Source organism: Bombina bombina, chromosome 1 (genome assembly GCF_027579735.1).
Source record: "Bombina bombina isolate aBomBom1 chromosome 1, aBomBom1.pri, whole genome shotgun sequence".
Classification (NCBI taxonomy): Eukaryota; Metazoa; Chordata; class Amphibia; order Anura; family Bombinatoridae; genus Bombina; species Bombina bombina.
Genome location: NC_069499.1, coordinates 330,867,456 through 330,884,949, shown reverse-complemented (window position 1 = coordinate 330,884,949; position 17,494 = coordinate 330,867,456).

The window sequence follows — 17,494 nt, the reverse complement described above, 5'->3', positions numbered from 1 at the left end:
TAAATAACATAAAAATGAGGTTTCATCATCCATCCATGACATTCTTGCTGAGCTTGTTATACAATATCACTTTTATTTCCTAAATGCTTAGTGTAAATTCCATTCACAACTATACTAGTAAGGTGAACACTAGATATAATGGCATATTTCATAGTTATTGTACTCATCTGCTTTGTGCGATGCTCAGAATCTATGCCCAGAGTTATTATATTTCTATATCTTATCTATATTTGTGGGTATATAGTGTATATCTCATTGTATTGTTTTTATTGCCATTGGATGACTATTATATGTAACATTTCTTATAACCTCAATAAAAAATTATTAAAAAAAAAAAAAAATTGAAAGAGGAGCCAGTCATATCACCGTGGCAATGTGCGCTGTGCAGAGATCGGCTAACGCCGCAAATTAATCTCTCAAAAGAGAGAACCATTAACGAAACACTGCAGTATAACTTATGTTATCAGAGCTCCACCTGATAGTTTTTTTAATCAGAGCGCTCGCTAAGGATCCTACTAGCGGCGGGAAAATATTGATCACCTGCGTAAAATGGTGCCATAACCAATACCTGGCAATAACTACACTAGGCTTAGGACTATAGAGTTCCTATCTGCCTCAGGGATGATATAGACAGTACCGATCCAGGATACCTGCAACCCCCAAAAAGTGTATCTGACTACTAGTGTGCAGGGGTCTCCGATCTTATTTAGTTAACAAAACGGAGCCTGAGCCGCTGAGAGAGAGCGCATCAGCACATAAACCTCTACTAGAAGCTCAGTAACTAGAGCCCACAATGTTGCATCTCCTCATTGCCGACCCCACTGGAGGTTACCCAGCATTAAAATAAGATTAATCCCCTACCCTCAGACCCACTACATTTAGATAACAAGCCATGGAGACAAGGGATACAGGGACTCACGGTTAGAAGTCTTTACGCTGTAGTCCGAGGTTTTACAGTAGTAAACTTCATCTTGACAGGGACTGTAACACAAGGAAGGCAGTGTAAACCTAACATTGATTTCCTGAAGGGGTGTTAGCACCTAAGTACTGGAGGAGAACAGAGAACTTCCCTGCGACCTCCAGTAGCTAACATTCACCACAACTCTCACTGAGAGGATTACATGGTTACTCAATTAACCCCAGTCCTGTCTTGAAGGAAAAATACCCATTAAAGGACTAAATCTTCTTTCTTCTTAGCACGTTCTCTGCCATCTTTTTATAGTGACGAAAGGCAAAGAATAACTGGGAGGATAGGGGAAGTGGAAGGGATATTTAAGCCTTTGGCTGGGGTGTCTGTCTCCTCCTGGTGGCCAGGTGTTGTATTCCCAACAGTAAGGAATCAAGTTGTGGACTCTCCCTGCCTTATGGAAAGAAAACAATACTTGTGAAAGGATGTTGTTGAGAAATCCTTGGGCAGAGCATGACTCAATGGTACACTTGTTCCTGAACTTTTCCACCTTTATCTGGTCAAGGAAAATGCCTCTAGGGGAGAACTGGATAAGTCTAAGAGAAAGTTGAAATGAAGGGCACACAACTTCTATATGGAAGCCTGATAGTCACCAACATATGGGATAAACAGCAGAGCTTTATTGCAGATGGATGAGAAAAGAATGGTAGTTCACCTGGTTTATGGGAGGTACATGGTGCTGAAACACCAATTTCAGCTCTGGATCTAATTAGGAAAACTACTCTCTGAGCTTGAGAAGCCTGAGTATAATAGGCTAAGGACTGAAAAGACAACCCCTTTATTTGTTGGGCCAGAAATAAAAAAAACTAGCTAACATTAAAAAAGGAGAGAGCAATGTCACTTATCTACTGAAAAATGTGACATTACATACTAATGTGATCTGATCTAGATCTTTTTCATGTATTTACTTAAAGTGAATGTCAATTTTGATGAATTAGTGCTCGGTTTTTAATAATCCTATTAAAAACAAGGGCACTTTAATTCATTAAAATTGAAATTTCACTTGTTTTCTTCAAAAACTTACTTTTTAATCCTGGCAGCCGCTCCAGCACTTTCTCCGCCCATCGCAAGCCGTCTTCGCGGGTCCAAAATGACGAATCCGGCTTCCACCAATCACGGCGTTGCATCAGGCCAAGATTCCCCCGGGGGGAAGCCGTGATTGGATGAAGCCAGATTCGTCATTTCTGATGTAGCAGAGGCTTCCGACGGCCGGGGAAATCCCTGGAGCGGATGCCAGAATTAAAAGGTAAGTTTTTGAAGAAAACGTGTGAAATGTCAATTTTGATGAATTAAAGTGCCCTTGTTTTTAATAGATTTATTAAAAACCGGGCACTATTTTTTTTTCTGCATTGTTTCTTTGCTGCTGTTAGAAAGTCAGTAAAGAATCAAATACAAAATATTAATCAATAAAAATGTAACGTATTAAACAGTGCAGACAAAATAAAGCAGTTTGCAGAGTTTCATTTCAACTTATAGTTAACACAGAACGGAATTGAAGGGGTGCTGGTGTATTCAAACACGTGGTTTCCACAGGTTGATTCTACCCTGAGTTTACAGACTGCACCTTTGGGTTTGCAGCAAGCCTGGATATGTATAATCTCTCAAACAATCATAAGAATATCTAGAGACAGCCAAGGACAACATAGAACCAGGACTATCGAGGAGTGGGCTGATTCACCTAAACCAACATGTCTAAAAACCTTAGTTGATTTTAAAGATCAGTAGCGGCCTACAGAATACTTGTAGTAGTTGGCATATGCACTTAGTCATGTTGTATATTAACATTATGAACTATTACAGTGACTGTGTATTGTAATTTATTTCTCACAGGGATCCATTTCACGCGTTGGAGATTATTATATTGTTTACAAATTGCTCCTTTACCATGATTTTGTCATTTGAAATAGCTCCTTTTTCCTGTTGTATCCCCACCAATACTGAATATTTACATACTTAACGGGACAGTAAACACCAAAAATATTATTGTTTAAAAAGATAGATATTCCTTTTATTACTCATTCCCCAGTTTTGCATAACACTGTTATATTTATATATTTTGCTTACCTCTGTGATTACTGTGTATCTAAGCCTCTGCAGACTGCCCCCTTATTTCAGTTCTTTTGACAGACTTGCTTTTTAGCCAATCAGTGCCCTCTCGTAAGTAACTCCATGGGCATGAGCACAATGTTATCTATATTGCATACATGAACTAACACCCTCTAGCTGTGAAAAACGGTCAAATGCATTCAGATAAGGGGCGGCCTTTAAGGGCTTAGAAATTAGCATATGAGCCTACCTAAGTTTAGATTTTAACTAAGAATACCAAGAGAACAAAGCAAATTTGATGATAAATTGGTAAGTTGTTTAAAATTACATGCAATCAGCCAATAGGATTGAGCTTGCATTCTATTGGCTGATTGGAATAGCCAATAGGATGAAAGCTCAATCCTATTGGCTGATTGCAACAGCCAATAGGATTTTTCCCCCTTTAATTCCGATTGGCTGATATAATTCTATCAGCCAATCGGAATGTAAGAGACGTCATCTTGGATGACGTCATTTAAAGGAAATTTCATTCTTCAAGAGATGTCGTAAGAAGAGGATGCTCTGCTCCGGATGTCTTGAAGACGGAGCTGCACCGCGCCGGATAGATGAAGATAGAAGATGTTGTCTGGATGAAGACTTCTGCCGGCTTCCCTGAGGACTTCTGCCACTTGGATGAGGATGGATGTCCGGTCTTACAAAAATGTAAGTGGATCTTCGGGGGTTAGTGTTAGTTTTTTTTTAAGGGTTTATTAGGTGGGTTTTAAGGTTAGGGATTTTGGGCAGTAAAAGAGCTGAATGCCCATTTAAGGGCAATGCCCATACAAATGCACTTTTCAGGGCAATGGGGAGCTTAGGTTTTTTAAATAGGGTTTTTATTTGTGGGGGTTGGTTGTGTGTGTGGTGGGTTTTACTGTTGGGGGAGTATTTGTATTTTTTTTAACAGGTAAAAGAGCTGATTTGTTTGGGGCAATGCCCGGCAAAAGGCCCTTTTAAGGGCCATTGGTAGTTTAGTGTAGGCTAGGGTTTTTTTTATTTTGGGGGGGCTTTTTTATTTTGATAGGGTTATTAGATTAGGTGTAATTAGTTTAAATTTTTCATAATTTATTTTTTATTTTGTGTAACTTAGTGTTTTTTATTTTGTGTAACTTAGTGTTTTTTATTTTGTGTAACTTAGTTCTTATTTTTTTGTAACTTAGTAATTTTTAATAGTAGATTTAAATAACTTGAGTAGGGTTAATTTGTTAGTTTAAAGGGATACTGAACCCAAATTTTTTATTTTGTGATTCAGATAGAGCATGCAATTTTAAGCAACTTTCTAATTTACTCCTATTATCAATTTTTCTTTGTTCTCTTGCTATCTTTATTTGAAAATGAAAGTTCAGTACCCTGGACAGCACTTGTTTATTGGTGGATGAATGTATCCACCAATCAGCAAGAACAACCCAGGTTGATCACCAAAAATGGGCTGGCATCTAAACGTACATTCTTGCTTTTCAAATAAAGATACCAAGAGAATGAAGAACAATTAATAATTGGAGTAAATTATAAAGTTGCTTAAAATTCCATGCTCTAAATCACAAAAGAAAATGTTTGGGTTTGGTGTCCCTTTAATGTAATTTTAGTATAATAGTTAGGGTAGGTTAATTAATAGTTTAATATAGTTTAATGTAATTGTAGGATAATAGGGTAGGTTAATTAGTAATTTAATATAGTTTATTTTAATTCTTAAGGTAAGTTTAAATTTTTATAAGATAAGGATGAGTTAATATTTAATGTAAAGTTAGCAGGTTATTAGGTTTAGGGGTTAATAGCTTAATTTAGTTTATGGCGATGTGGGGGGCTGACAGTTTATGGGTTTATAGGTTTAGTAAGTAAGTGGTGATGCGGGAGGCCAGGGGTTTAGGGGTTAATACATTTATTTTTTTCACGGAGGGGTCCGAGAGCGGGGGGATAGGGGTTAATAACTTTATTAGAGTTGTGGAGGGAGAGGGGTTAATAACTTTATTAGAGTTGCGGTGGACTCCAGGAGTGGAGGGATAGGGGTTAATGACTTTGTTAGAGTTGCGGTGGGCTCCGGGAGCGGAGGGATAGGGGTTAATAACTTTATTAGAGTTGCGGTGGGCTCCGGGGGCAGCGGGATGGGGGTTAATAACTTTATTTAATTGCGCCAGGGTCCGGGAGTGGCGGGATAGGGGTTAAACATTTTAGTATAGCGGCGGTGATTAGTGACAGGGTATAAATAAAGTTGGGAAAAAGCCAAATAGCAGCGAGATTGATGACTGCTAGTTAACAACAATCCGCTGCTCATTATATATATATAAAATGTAGAGAAAATAACTCATTGTGTAAACTATTTACAAATTTACACAATGAGTTATTTTCTCTACATTTTGGATTTCACTTTCGCCTCCCCATATTTTAAATTGCTGTGTTATATATATATATATATATATATTCATTAAAATTATGGGGGGAGATAAAAAACTGAAATTAAAATCCTCCATGTCTCAAAATTAAATCAATGTAAATATTTGCATAGGAAATTAGCACATCTAGGAAAGAATTCCCGCTTGCTTTTTCCCCAGAAATAACTCATATACAATGTTACCAATACACAAGAGAATTCTGGGTAAGTTATGCAAATTAGATATGCAAATTCTCAATTTTTTTGCTTCAAAAATACTGTTTTAACACAGCTATCCTTTTAACAGGATTATAACAGATTTCTGATTTGCTGCTATAATCCTGTTAAAAGGATAGCTGTGTTAAAACAGTATTTTTGAAGCAAAAAAAAATGAGAATTTGCATATCTAATTTGCATAACTTACCCAGAATTCTCTTGTGCATTGGTAACATTGTATATGAGTTATTTCTGGGGAAAAAGCAAGCAGGGATTCTTGCATATATATGTATGTATATATATATATATATGTGTATATATGTGTGTATATATATATATATATATATATATATATATATATATATATATACACACACACACACACACAGTGGCTGCAAAAAGTCTACACACTGTTAAAATGTCAGGTTTCTGTGATGTAAAAAAAATGAGACAAAGATAAATCATTTCACAACTTTTTCCACCTTTAATGTGACCTAAAACTCAATTGAAAAACAAACTGAAATCTTTTAGGTAAAGGAAAATAAAAAACTAAAATAATATGGTTGCATAAGTGTGAACACCCTTAAACTAATACTTTATTGAAGCACCTTTTGATTTTTTTACAGCACTCAGTCTTTTTGGGTATGAGTTTTTCAGCATGGCACATCTTGACTTGGCAAGATTTGCCCACTCTTCTTTGCAAAAACACTCTAAATCTGTCAGAATGCGAGGGCATCTCCTGTGCACAGCCCTCTTCAGATCACCCCACAGATTTTGAATTGGATTCAGGTCTGGGCTCTGGCTGGGCCATCCCAAAACTTTAATCTTCTTCTGGTGAAGCCATTCCTTTGTTGATTTGGATGTATGCTTTGGGTCGTTGTCATGCTGAAAGATGAAGTTCCTCTTCATGTTCAGCTTTCTAGCAGAAGCCTGAAGGTTTTGTGCCAATATTGTCTGGTATTTGGAACTGTTCATTATTCCCTCTACCTTGACTAAGGCCCCAGATCCAGCTGAAGAAAAACAGCCCCAAAGCATGATGCTGACACCACCATGCTTCGCTGTGGGTATGGTGTTCTTTTGGTGATATGCAGTGTTGTTTTTGCCCCAAACATATCTTTTGGAATTATGGCCAAAAAGTTCAACTTTGGTTTCATCAGACCAGAACACCTTTTGCAACATGTTTTTGGGAAACTTCAGATGTGTTTTTTGCAAAATTTAGCCGGGCTTGGATTTTTTTTTGTAAGAAAAGGCTTCCATCTTGCCACTCTACCCCATAGCACAGACATATGAAGAATACGGGCGATTGTTGTCACATGTACCACACAGCCAGTTCTTGCCAGATATTCCTGCAGCTCCTTTAAAGTTGCTGTAGGCCTCTTGGCAGCCTCCCAGACCAGTTTTCTTCTCGTCTTTTCATCAATTTTGGAGGGACATCCAGTTCTTAGTAATGTCACTGTTGCACCATATTTTCTTCACTTGATGATGACTGTCTTTACTGTGTTCCATGGTATATCTATTGCCTTGGAAATTTTTTTGTACCCTTCTCCTGACTGATACCTTTTAACAATGAGATCCCTCTGATGCTTTAGAAGCTCTCTGCGGACCATGGCTTTATTTGGGGTTAATCAGAGGCACTTTAAATGATGACAGGTGTGTACTGACTCCTATTTAAAGGGACACTGTACCCAAAAAAAATTATTTTGTGATTCAGATTGAGCATGAAATTTTAAGCAACTTTCTAATTTACTCCTATTATCAAATTGTCTTCATTCTCTTGGTATCTTTATTTGAAATGCAAGAATGTAAGTTTAGATGCCGGCCCATTTTTGTGAACAACCTGGGTTGTCCTTGCTGATTGGTGGATAAATTCATCCACCAATAAAAAGGTGCTGTCCAGAGTACTGAAACAAAAAAAAAAAAAACTTAGATGCCTTCTTTTTCAAATAATGATAGCAAGAGAACGAAGAAAAACTGATAATAGGAGTAAATTAGAAAGTTGCTTAAAATTGCATGCTCTTTCTGAATTACAAAAGAAAAAATTTGGGTTCAGTGTCCCTTTAACTTGATTTTGAATGTGATTGCTTAATTCTGAACACAGCTACATCCCCAGTTATAAAAGGGTTTTCACACTTATGCAACCACATTATTTTATTTTTTTATTTTTATTTCCCTTTACCTAAAAGATTTCAGTTTGTTTTTCAATTGAGTTGTACAGTTTATAGGTCACATTAAAGGTAGAAAAAGTTCTGAAATGATTAATCTTTGTCTCATTTTTTTACATCACAGAAACCTGACATTTTAACAGGGGTGTGTAGACTTTCTATATATCCACTGTATGTAAACACACAGTATAACACTTTATTAAAAATTAATATTACGTAAATATTTTACATGGTTTTCATCTACTTAACTGCAAAGGGCTCCAATGCACTTATTTATTTATATATATATATATATATATATATATATATATATATATATATATATATATATATATATATATATATATATATATATATATATATATATATATATATATATATATATAATTAAATATGTATACATATGTATGTGTATATATATATATATATATATATATATATATGTCTGTAAATTATTATTATTCTTTATTAATAAAGCGCCAACAGATTCCGCAGCACTGCCCATGTGTACAAGGATAACAGTACAATGGAGAAACAATACGATAAGACAAAATTTTACAGACAAAAAGAGGGGGAATTGAGGGCCCTATTCCCGTGGGAACTTACAATCTAGATGGGTAGGATGGGAAACAGGAGGTAGGGACTGCAAAGGTGAGAATGATATTAGTGAGGAGATAGCGTGACTCCAAGGCAGCGAACTTGGGGTGATGGGGAGATAGTGGTGCCACCAACAGTGATGGAAAAATTAGAAACTGGAGTAGAGTTAGAGGGGGGAATACATATTTACACATATAAATACATATGCACACACACACACATATATATATATATATATATATATATATACAGGGAGTGCAGAATTATTAGGCAAATGAGTATTTTGACCACATCATCCTCTTTATGCATGTTGTCTTACTCCAAGCTGTATAGGCTCGAAAGCCTACTACCAATTAAGCATATTAGGTGATGTGCATCTCTGTAATGAGAAGGGGTGTGGTCTAATGACATCAACACCCTATATCAGGTGTGCATAATTATTAGGCAACTTCCTTTCCTTTGGCAAAATGGGTCAAAAGAAGGACTTGACAGGCTCAGAAAAGTCAAAAATAGTGAGATATCTTGCAGAGGGATGCAGCACTCTTAAAATTGCAAAGCTTCTGAAGCGTGATCATCGAACAATCAAGCGTTTCATTCAAAATAGTCAACAGGGTCGCAAGAAGCGTGTGGAAAAACCAAGGCGCAAAATAACTGCCCATGAACTGAGAAAAGTCAAGCGTGCAGCTGCCAAGATGCCACTTGCCACCAGTTTGGCCATATTTCAGAGCTGCAACATCACTGGAGTGCCCAAAAGCACAAGGTGTGCAATACTCAGAGACATGGCCAAGGTAAGAAAGGCTGAAAGACGACCACCACTGAACAAGACACACAAGCTGAAACGTCAAGACTGGGCCAAGAAATATCTCAAGACTGATTTTTCTAAGGTTTTATGGACTGATGAAATGAGAGTGAGTCTTGATGGGCCAGATGGATGGGCCCGTGGCTGGATTAGTAAAGGGCAGAGAGCTCCAGTCCGACTCAGACGCCAGCAAGGTGGAGGTGGAGTACTGGTTTGGGCTGGTATCATCAAAGATGAGCTTGTGGGGCCTTTTCGGGTTGAGGATGGAGTCAAGCTCAACTCCCAGTCCTACTGCCAGTTTCTGGAAGACACCTTCTTCAAGCAGTGGTACAGGAAGAAGTCTGCATCCTTCAAGAAAAACATGATTTTCATGCAGGACAATGCTCCATCACACGCGTCCAAGTACTCCACAGCGTGGCTGGCAAGAAAGGGTATAAAAGAAGAAAATCTAATGACATGGCCTCCTTGTTCACCTGATCTGAACCCCATTGAGAACCTGTGGTCCATCATCAAATGTGAGATTTACAAGGAGGAAAAACAGTACACCTCTTTGAACAGTGTCTGGGAGGCTGTGGTTGCTGCTGCACGCAATGTTGATGGTGAACAGATCAAAACACTGACAGAATCCATGGATGGCAGGCTTTTGAGTGTCCTTGCAAAGAAAGGTGGCTATATTGGTCACTGATTTGTTTTTGTTTTGTTTTTGAATGTAAGAAATGTATATTTGTGAATGTTGAGATGTTATTTTGGTTTCACTGGTAAAAATAAATAATTGAAATGGGTATATATTTGTTTTTTGTTAAGTTGCCTAATAATTATGCACAGTAATAGTCACCTGCACACACAGATATCCCCCTAAAATAGCTATAACTAAAAACAAACTAAAAACTACTTCCAAAACTATTCAGCTTTGATATTAATGAGTTTTTTGGGTTCATTGAGAACATGGTTGTTGTTCAATAATAAAATTAATCCTCAAAAATACAACTTGCCTAATAATTCTGCACTCCCTGTATACACACATACACATATTTAGACATGTATATGTATGTATCTCTATGTTAAAGCCCTTTGACCGCCCTTTTTTTCTAACACCTGAGACCTCACATTTTTGAGCCCTTAAATAATCTTTTTTAGATGGTGTTATTATGAGCAACTGTACTTTGTAATGTATTTTTTACAATTTTTTGTTTTTCAGAACAGTTAACCAGATCTCTGAGGTCGCGATAAACCGATGTGCGTTAACTTCCATTGCACTCAAGCGGTCGCATTTACTTTCAACTTTTACTAAAGTAAAAATCTAATTTTCATGATTTAGATAGAACAGCAGTTTTAAGAGACTTTCCAATTTGCTTCCCTTATTAAACTGTGCAATCTTTTTATATGCACACATTCTGAGGCGCCAGCTCCAGGTATACATATATGTCAGTGATTGATGACTGTCACATGATACAGGTGGCTGGATAATTGAAGACATTTTTGAAAATTGTAAGTGCTATTGCAATGTATTTTTAATAGGCACTTATATGTAATTCTACCGTATTTAATTAAAGGGTATTTAACCTTTTAGAAAACAAACCCATTTTTCACTGCAGATAAAAAAATATCCTACACATTTCTTAGTTTTTCACTGTTTTGTTTTATTGTGCAATAAACAAGCATTACAGCATTTTTTTTGTTTAGATTGTTTACTACATACAAAGCAATTATCCTTTTGACTTTGTAACATGCTGTGTGAGGAAATATGTGGATTAGTTCTTGGGGAGATGTACATATAAAAAAATAAAATACAAAAGTGAGTCAATACAATTTACATAAAAATGGGATAATAGATTATACCTTTATTTATAGACACAGTGAAAGAACAGAAATTTATATTCACAAAGCAAAATTAACAAAGCACAACTAAGAGGCACAATTAATAACTTATTACTAACTAAACCTTAAAGGGGCAGTCTACTCCAGAATTGTTATTGTTTAAAAAGATACATTATCCCTTTATTATCCATTCCCCAGTATTGCATAACCAACACAGTTCTATTAATACATATTTTACCTCTGTGATTACCTTGTATCTAAGCCTCAGCAGACTGCCCCCTTATTTCAGTTATTTTCACAGACTTGCATTTTAGCCAATCAGTGCCCTCTCATAAGTAACTCCAGAGGCATGAACATACATAACTATATGGCACACACAAACTAACACCCTCTAGCTGTGAAAACTGTAGAATGCATTCAGATAAGAGGTGACATTCAAAGGCTTAGAAATTAGCGCCTACCTAGGTTTAGCTTTTAACTAAGAATACCAAGAGACAAAGCAAATTTGATGATAAAAATAAATTGGAAATCGCATGTTCTATCTGAATCATGGATGTTTAATTTTGACTAGACTTTCCCTTGAAATATAGAAAATGTAATGACAAAGCAGTAGAATGCAGAAACCAGAAGGAGTAATAAAGAATAAGAACACTCAGATATGTAGCAGGTGTAACAACTATAGTCAGATGTTTTTAATAATGAAATCTGTATAATTCATACATAATGGATATTCTGGTATCGAAGTCTATGATGAAATTTGTTTTCTGCAATAGGTCACCAGTACAGGAAATCAAGCTCATTGGTTAAACACTTCAACTTTTAATATGACTCATTGCTAAGAGTAAATATTCTGCAAAACTAAGGTGGTTAGTAGTTCCAAGTTTCTTTAATGTATAGAGAAAACAATTGTTTATCAGTATCCTGTGTGTAAGTGCTCAGGCATATTAATAGGAATACAAGTACTCATTTTCTCACTGGTAACACAAAATGCCATTTGTTGTACTTTCGGAATCTATCAACTTTAAAAAATATATATATTTTATGAGTGTAAAACTGAATTGTAGGCACTCAATTTATACAATGATAAATGCCATCACTAGTTTTACAAAATACCAGTGGGAAAGAGGTAACTGAGTTGTTTAATCAGCCACATCTAGTGGTCAATGTTCAGAATACACTTCACAAGATCGTGTTTCATATCCACTATAATGTGCAGTGATATGTCCAAAAACGTACTTAAATATTTTGTTTCTTTTGAGATTATATATATATTAATTTTGCAAGCATTAAGCACAGACCTGAGCAGCTATCCAATTTATCCAACTGGTAAAGCTGCAGCATCAAATATAGTTTTGCTTATAAAGCAGTAGAAAGAAATATTCTGTACTGACTAGAGTTTACTTAAGAACGGAAGGATGGCATTTATATTATTTAATTGTACCTGTATGGGGTAACAGCACATTTATTATCATTCGGAAAACATGATTACAAATGAAGGAGATCTTTTCTGAGTAAAACAATACATTTTACACAAATCATTTAAAGACATATTACACTGTAAGAGCTAACGCCACCATGTAGCATTTACAACAATTATCATTTTTAAAGTGCCATTCCTTTATGTTTGGTGATTAGCAACAAGCAGAATGTATGATGTTGGCAAAGTGATTAATAAAGGTGTATAAATGTATGATCCTTTTACATTTATGTGGTATTAGACTGTCATTGTCATTCATGCATACTACATAACATTTTATTACATTTTTTAAGACAAGACTTATCCCAGCAAAACTTTAACATTGCCTGTAAACATTACCAACCAAATTATTATTTTACAGGATAATATAGGCAATCAAAACATCAACAGTAGCAGTTACCACCCTTAGATATGCTGAGATAAAAGATCCTTTTCTACACCTGAAAGGCACAAATTATTTAAACAACGGTATCTAGAGGCACCAAATGAATTGCAATGACAAAATAATGATGCCTTTTTTTTCCAGCACAGATTTTCTATTTCAGTTTAAAGCACTATAAACTAAAGTTGACTTTTTCTATCACTTGAATTCTATTTTATGCATTAATCCCAAGACTAAGCTAATGAGCAACCAACTGCTCAATAACGGAGCTTTACAGCAAATAAAATCCTTACAAAACAAATGAAAATACTGTGCAAAGCATATGCAACCACGTCATGGCTCTTTAAAGCTTTCTGGGATGTTGAGATTAGTTAAGAAGTCCTATCAGTACTGCAAAGTAACAAAGAATTTTATAAAGGCAACTTTAAAAGGGACACTAAACCCAAATGCTTTTGTGATTCAGATAGAGCATGCAATTTTAAGCAACTTTCTAATTTACTCCTATTATTAATTCTTCTTCGTTCTCTTGCTATCTTTATTTGAAAAAGAAAGCATCTAAGCTATTTTTTGGTTCAGACCCTGGACAGCACTTGTTTATTGGTCGGTTAAATGAATCCACCAATCAGCAAGAACAACCCAGGTTGTTCACCAAAAATGGGCTGGCATCTAAAACTTACATTCTTGCTTTTCAAATAAAGATACCAAGAGAATGAAGAAAATTTGATGATAGGAGTAAATTAGAAAGTTGCTTAAAATTTCATGCTCTATCTGAATCATGAAATAAAAAATTTAAGTTCAGTGTTCCTTTAAGTTTTAAAACTGCTCATCTAACTAGGAAGGTTTCTGATGAGGAAACACACCAGCATTACAATATAATGCAGACATCCCAAGTCTCCCTGAAGTTCAGGGAGTCTCCCTGATTGTAATAGCGGCTCCCTGATGCCAGCAAATGGAGTGCAATCTCCCTGAAACTTCAAATACTACGATTCAATGTGGCCCTAATCCGGAAAAGTGTTTCTTTAAGGAATGCCTTTAGTTGCTGGGACGTTATAGAACCCTCAAAGCATCAGTAACCAAAATGCCCCCACTGATTTTAATAAAATAAAACAAAATACTACCTTATTAACTGCACTTAATTAAACTTCATATTCTAAAATATTTGAGCATTCAACAAGCGTACGATCACTGAAAAATTGGTTTGTTGTATGTGGTTGTGCAATAAAGCTACTTTTTTTTTAATGTGACTTTAGTGGGAACCTACTTTAATGATAACTCTTTATCTTATTTAGGGTTTCAAGGTGTCCAATATATAACTGGGAGGGGGGGGGGGCGCAGTAGTGGGAGAAGCCACCTCCCTGAAATGAGTTTTTGCAGGTTGGGATGTCTGTATAATGTCTGATTTCTTTCTGTCTGATTTCTTTCTGTCCCTAAGTCAAGTCTATTTATCTCAAGAAATATTTGATTCAAAGAAAATATTTTTAGCCACTTATTTTATTTTAAAGGGATATTAAACCCAATTTTTTTTTCTTTTATGAATCAGATAGAGAATGCGATTTTAAGCAACTTTCTAATTTACTCCTATTATCTATTTTTTCTTCGCTCTCTTAGTATCTTTAAAATTGATAATAGGAGTAAATTAGAAAGTTGCTTAAAATTGCATGCTCTGAATCACAAAAGAAAATTTTTTTATTCAGTGTACCTTTAAATATTTCAAACCTGTTAGTTGAGGATGGTGCACCATTAATAAAGGTTAATCATTATAAAATCTCAGCCTTGATGCTCTAATAAAGCTATAGAAAGAGGAACTGTTGAAAACGAGTGCCTTCAAAATGAAATAGTTTTCTACTCTACTTCCTATTGCAGGCTTTTTTCCCCACTGGAGCGTTTCCTTTTATTTCCTCCCCCCCAAGTTTACATTTTCAGCACAAGGCATCAGTAACATTCAGCTCATGTACATTGATAACAATATTAGAAGTCAAACAAATGAAATGGCTGAGGAAGAGGAGTGGCTTTGAAATGCACAGTGAGAAGAGTCTGGCCAGACTGTAAAGTGCTTAGGGACATCGCAAGTGCAATCACTTTTTGCTCATTGAAAGTATTGTTTTCATATAATATCAGTGTTTGTATATTTTTTTTTTTTTTTTAAAAAATCTTTTTGAATTTTGTCTTTTTGTTCCTAAGTGTGAGCGCTGTTTGTTTTTTCTATGGTTGCGTCCTACTGAAAACATGTCACAAGACCAGCGATGTGAGTGGAAAAAAGTCTACGGTTTCACAATACGACTGAAGTTACGTAAATAAGTAATAATTATTAAAATTAAACTTAATTCACTATCTTTATGTAATTAGAACTTACTGATTTTAAATGTTTACGTTGCTCTCTTTTCATTTATATTTCTTTATTATCTTACTATAACTTTGTTGATTTTGGGTGTTGTATGAAAATAGTATTTCTAAAAAAACACCACAACTAGATGTATTCATATTTAAAGGGATAGTCTACTCCAGAATTTTTATTGTTTAAAAAGATAGAAAATCCCTTTTTACCCTTTTCCCAGTTTTTTTTACAACCAACACAATTATATTAATATACGTCTCACCTCTGTGATTACCTTGTATCTAAGCCTCTGCAGACTGCCCCCTTATTTTAGTTCTTTTGACAGACTTGCATTTCAGCCAATCGGTGCTGACTCCTAGGTAACTCCACGGTGTGAGCACAATGTTATCTATATGGCACACATGAACTAATCCCCTCTAGCTGTGAAAAACTGTTAAAATGAGAGGCGGCCTTTAAGGGTTTAGCTTTAAAAAAAAATACCAAGAGAACAAAGCAAATTTGATGATAAAAGTAAATTGGAAAGTTGTTTAAAATTGCATGCCCTATCTGTACCATTTTATTAATACAAACATCGTTAAATGGAGTATTCTTCCTTATGAACAACATATTTTACAAGTTTATGCTTTGTAAAATGGATATTCCTATAATGAATAAAACTATTTTTTTTGTTTTGATACTGCTGGAAGCATGTCCAATATAGCTGTCTAGGTTGCACCCATTGACCAAAATTGTGCAGATACATGCATGGACTGAAATGTTTAACATCAGTTTAAAATAGCTTTACTTATGAACATTAAACATTTGGACCGAGTTTACATTGCTATTGTAAACTGTGGAAACTGATGAAGTATTTCCTTGTTCATTAATAGGGATACTTGTTGTACCCACTGGTTTACACAGTTTAGAACAGCAATGGAAATTAGACCTTGGCATTTGTAAAATAAAAATGTTTAAAATATGTAGAGTAAATAAATTTGCAATACACAAACATTATTTTATTATTTTACCCCTCTTTTTAACTCGAATTTAACTGATTTGAGAAGTTTCCAGTTCACTCAAGAACTGAAAGTGTAGACAAGTCTTCATAAGCCTAGCACTGCTATATTCTATATATTCATTGTTTCCTTACTATAATAATGTATTCACATCTCTCTTTAACTGGCTTCAACAAAGGAGATAAGAGGCTCTAAAAATGAAACCTAGGATTCAACAAGAATTCATTTATGAAGTATTTGCTTCACTCCAGAATGGACATCATGAACTAGGAAAATGCCAGTATGTATTGAGTCTTGAACGAAAAAGCAAAACAATATTTATTTTTGTGATGCCAAAACTCCAAAAAGTACACTTGAATTGGATGCATCCTCCATCTGGTTCACTGTAACATTTGGACCGTTGAAGACAATTTTCTTATGAGACTCATCCATCCATTTAGACTATCAGATTGTGCAGAAATTTTATCTACCAGAATTCTGCCCCAACAAAAATCATCAATCAGATAATTCTTCTATGTTGTATTATTATTATTATCATCATCATCTATCCATGTCATCAACCGTGCCTTTGTATGCAGGATCGTCAGAAGGAGCCACAACCGAGATATCATCCAAATAATTATATATGGACATCTTGTTACCTGGGCAGTGCAATGAGCATGATTAGAACCTTTGGAAATATTGTTGGCAAAGTGGAAAGCCTATAAGGTAGACATACAAACTGGAAATAAACAGCAGCTACTTTATGCATCTTTCTAGACAACTGTCAGCATCAATCTGATTAGTACCCATACTGATTTAATCTTGAATTGTGTGCTAGTACAAACGCCCATGATCCCCCTTTCTTATAACCGGAAACAGTTGAGTGTAGAGCCTGGTTTTCCTTTGCTAAGGCAGAACTCTTTCATTGGGTTTGGAACTAAAAAGCAGGTCAATATATTTAGAAGTATATTCTAAAGATCTGCAGGCTCTGGAGAATTTTGATGTTTAATTTTTAGACAATGTTTTTGTTTGCATCCATAAACAATAGAAGGGCTTGAAATAGAAAGTCCCAAGCAAGCCTAATACCAACTTTGCTTGCTTCAATCACAGCCTCTTCCTTGATTAAAATCTCTAATTTGGGGACAGAAAATTGAAGGGGCAAGAATTAAAGTACTGACTAAAGAATTAACAATTATTAAGACTAAAACATACTTCTACCTCCTGAGCATTGAAAATCATGGAATTTTGTCACTGTCCAAGCAGCCTCATCAGTTTTGCTGCAGCTTAAAAGAAAAAAACTACACTCTTACAGTA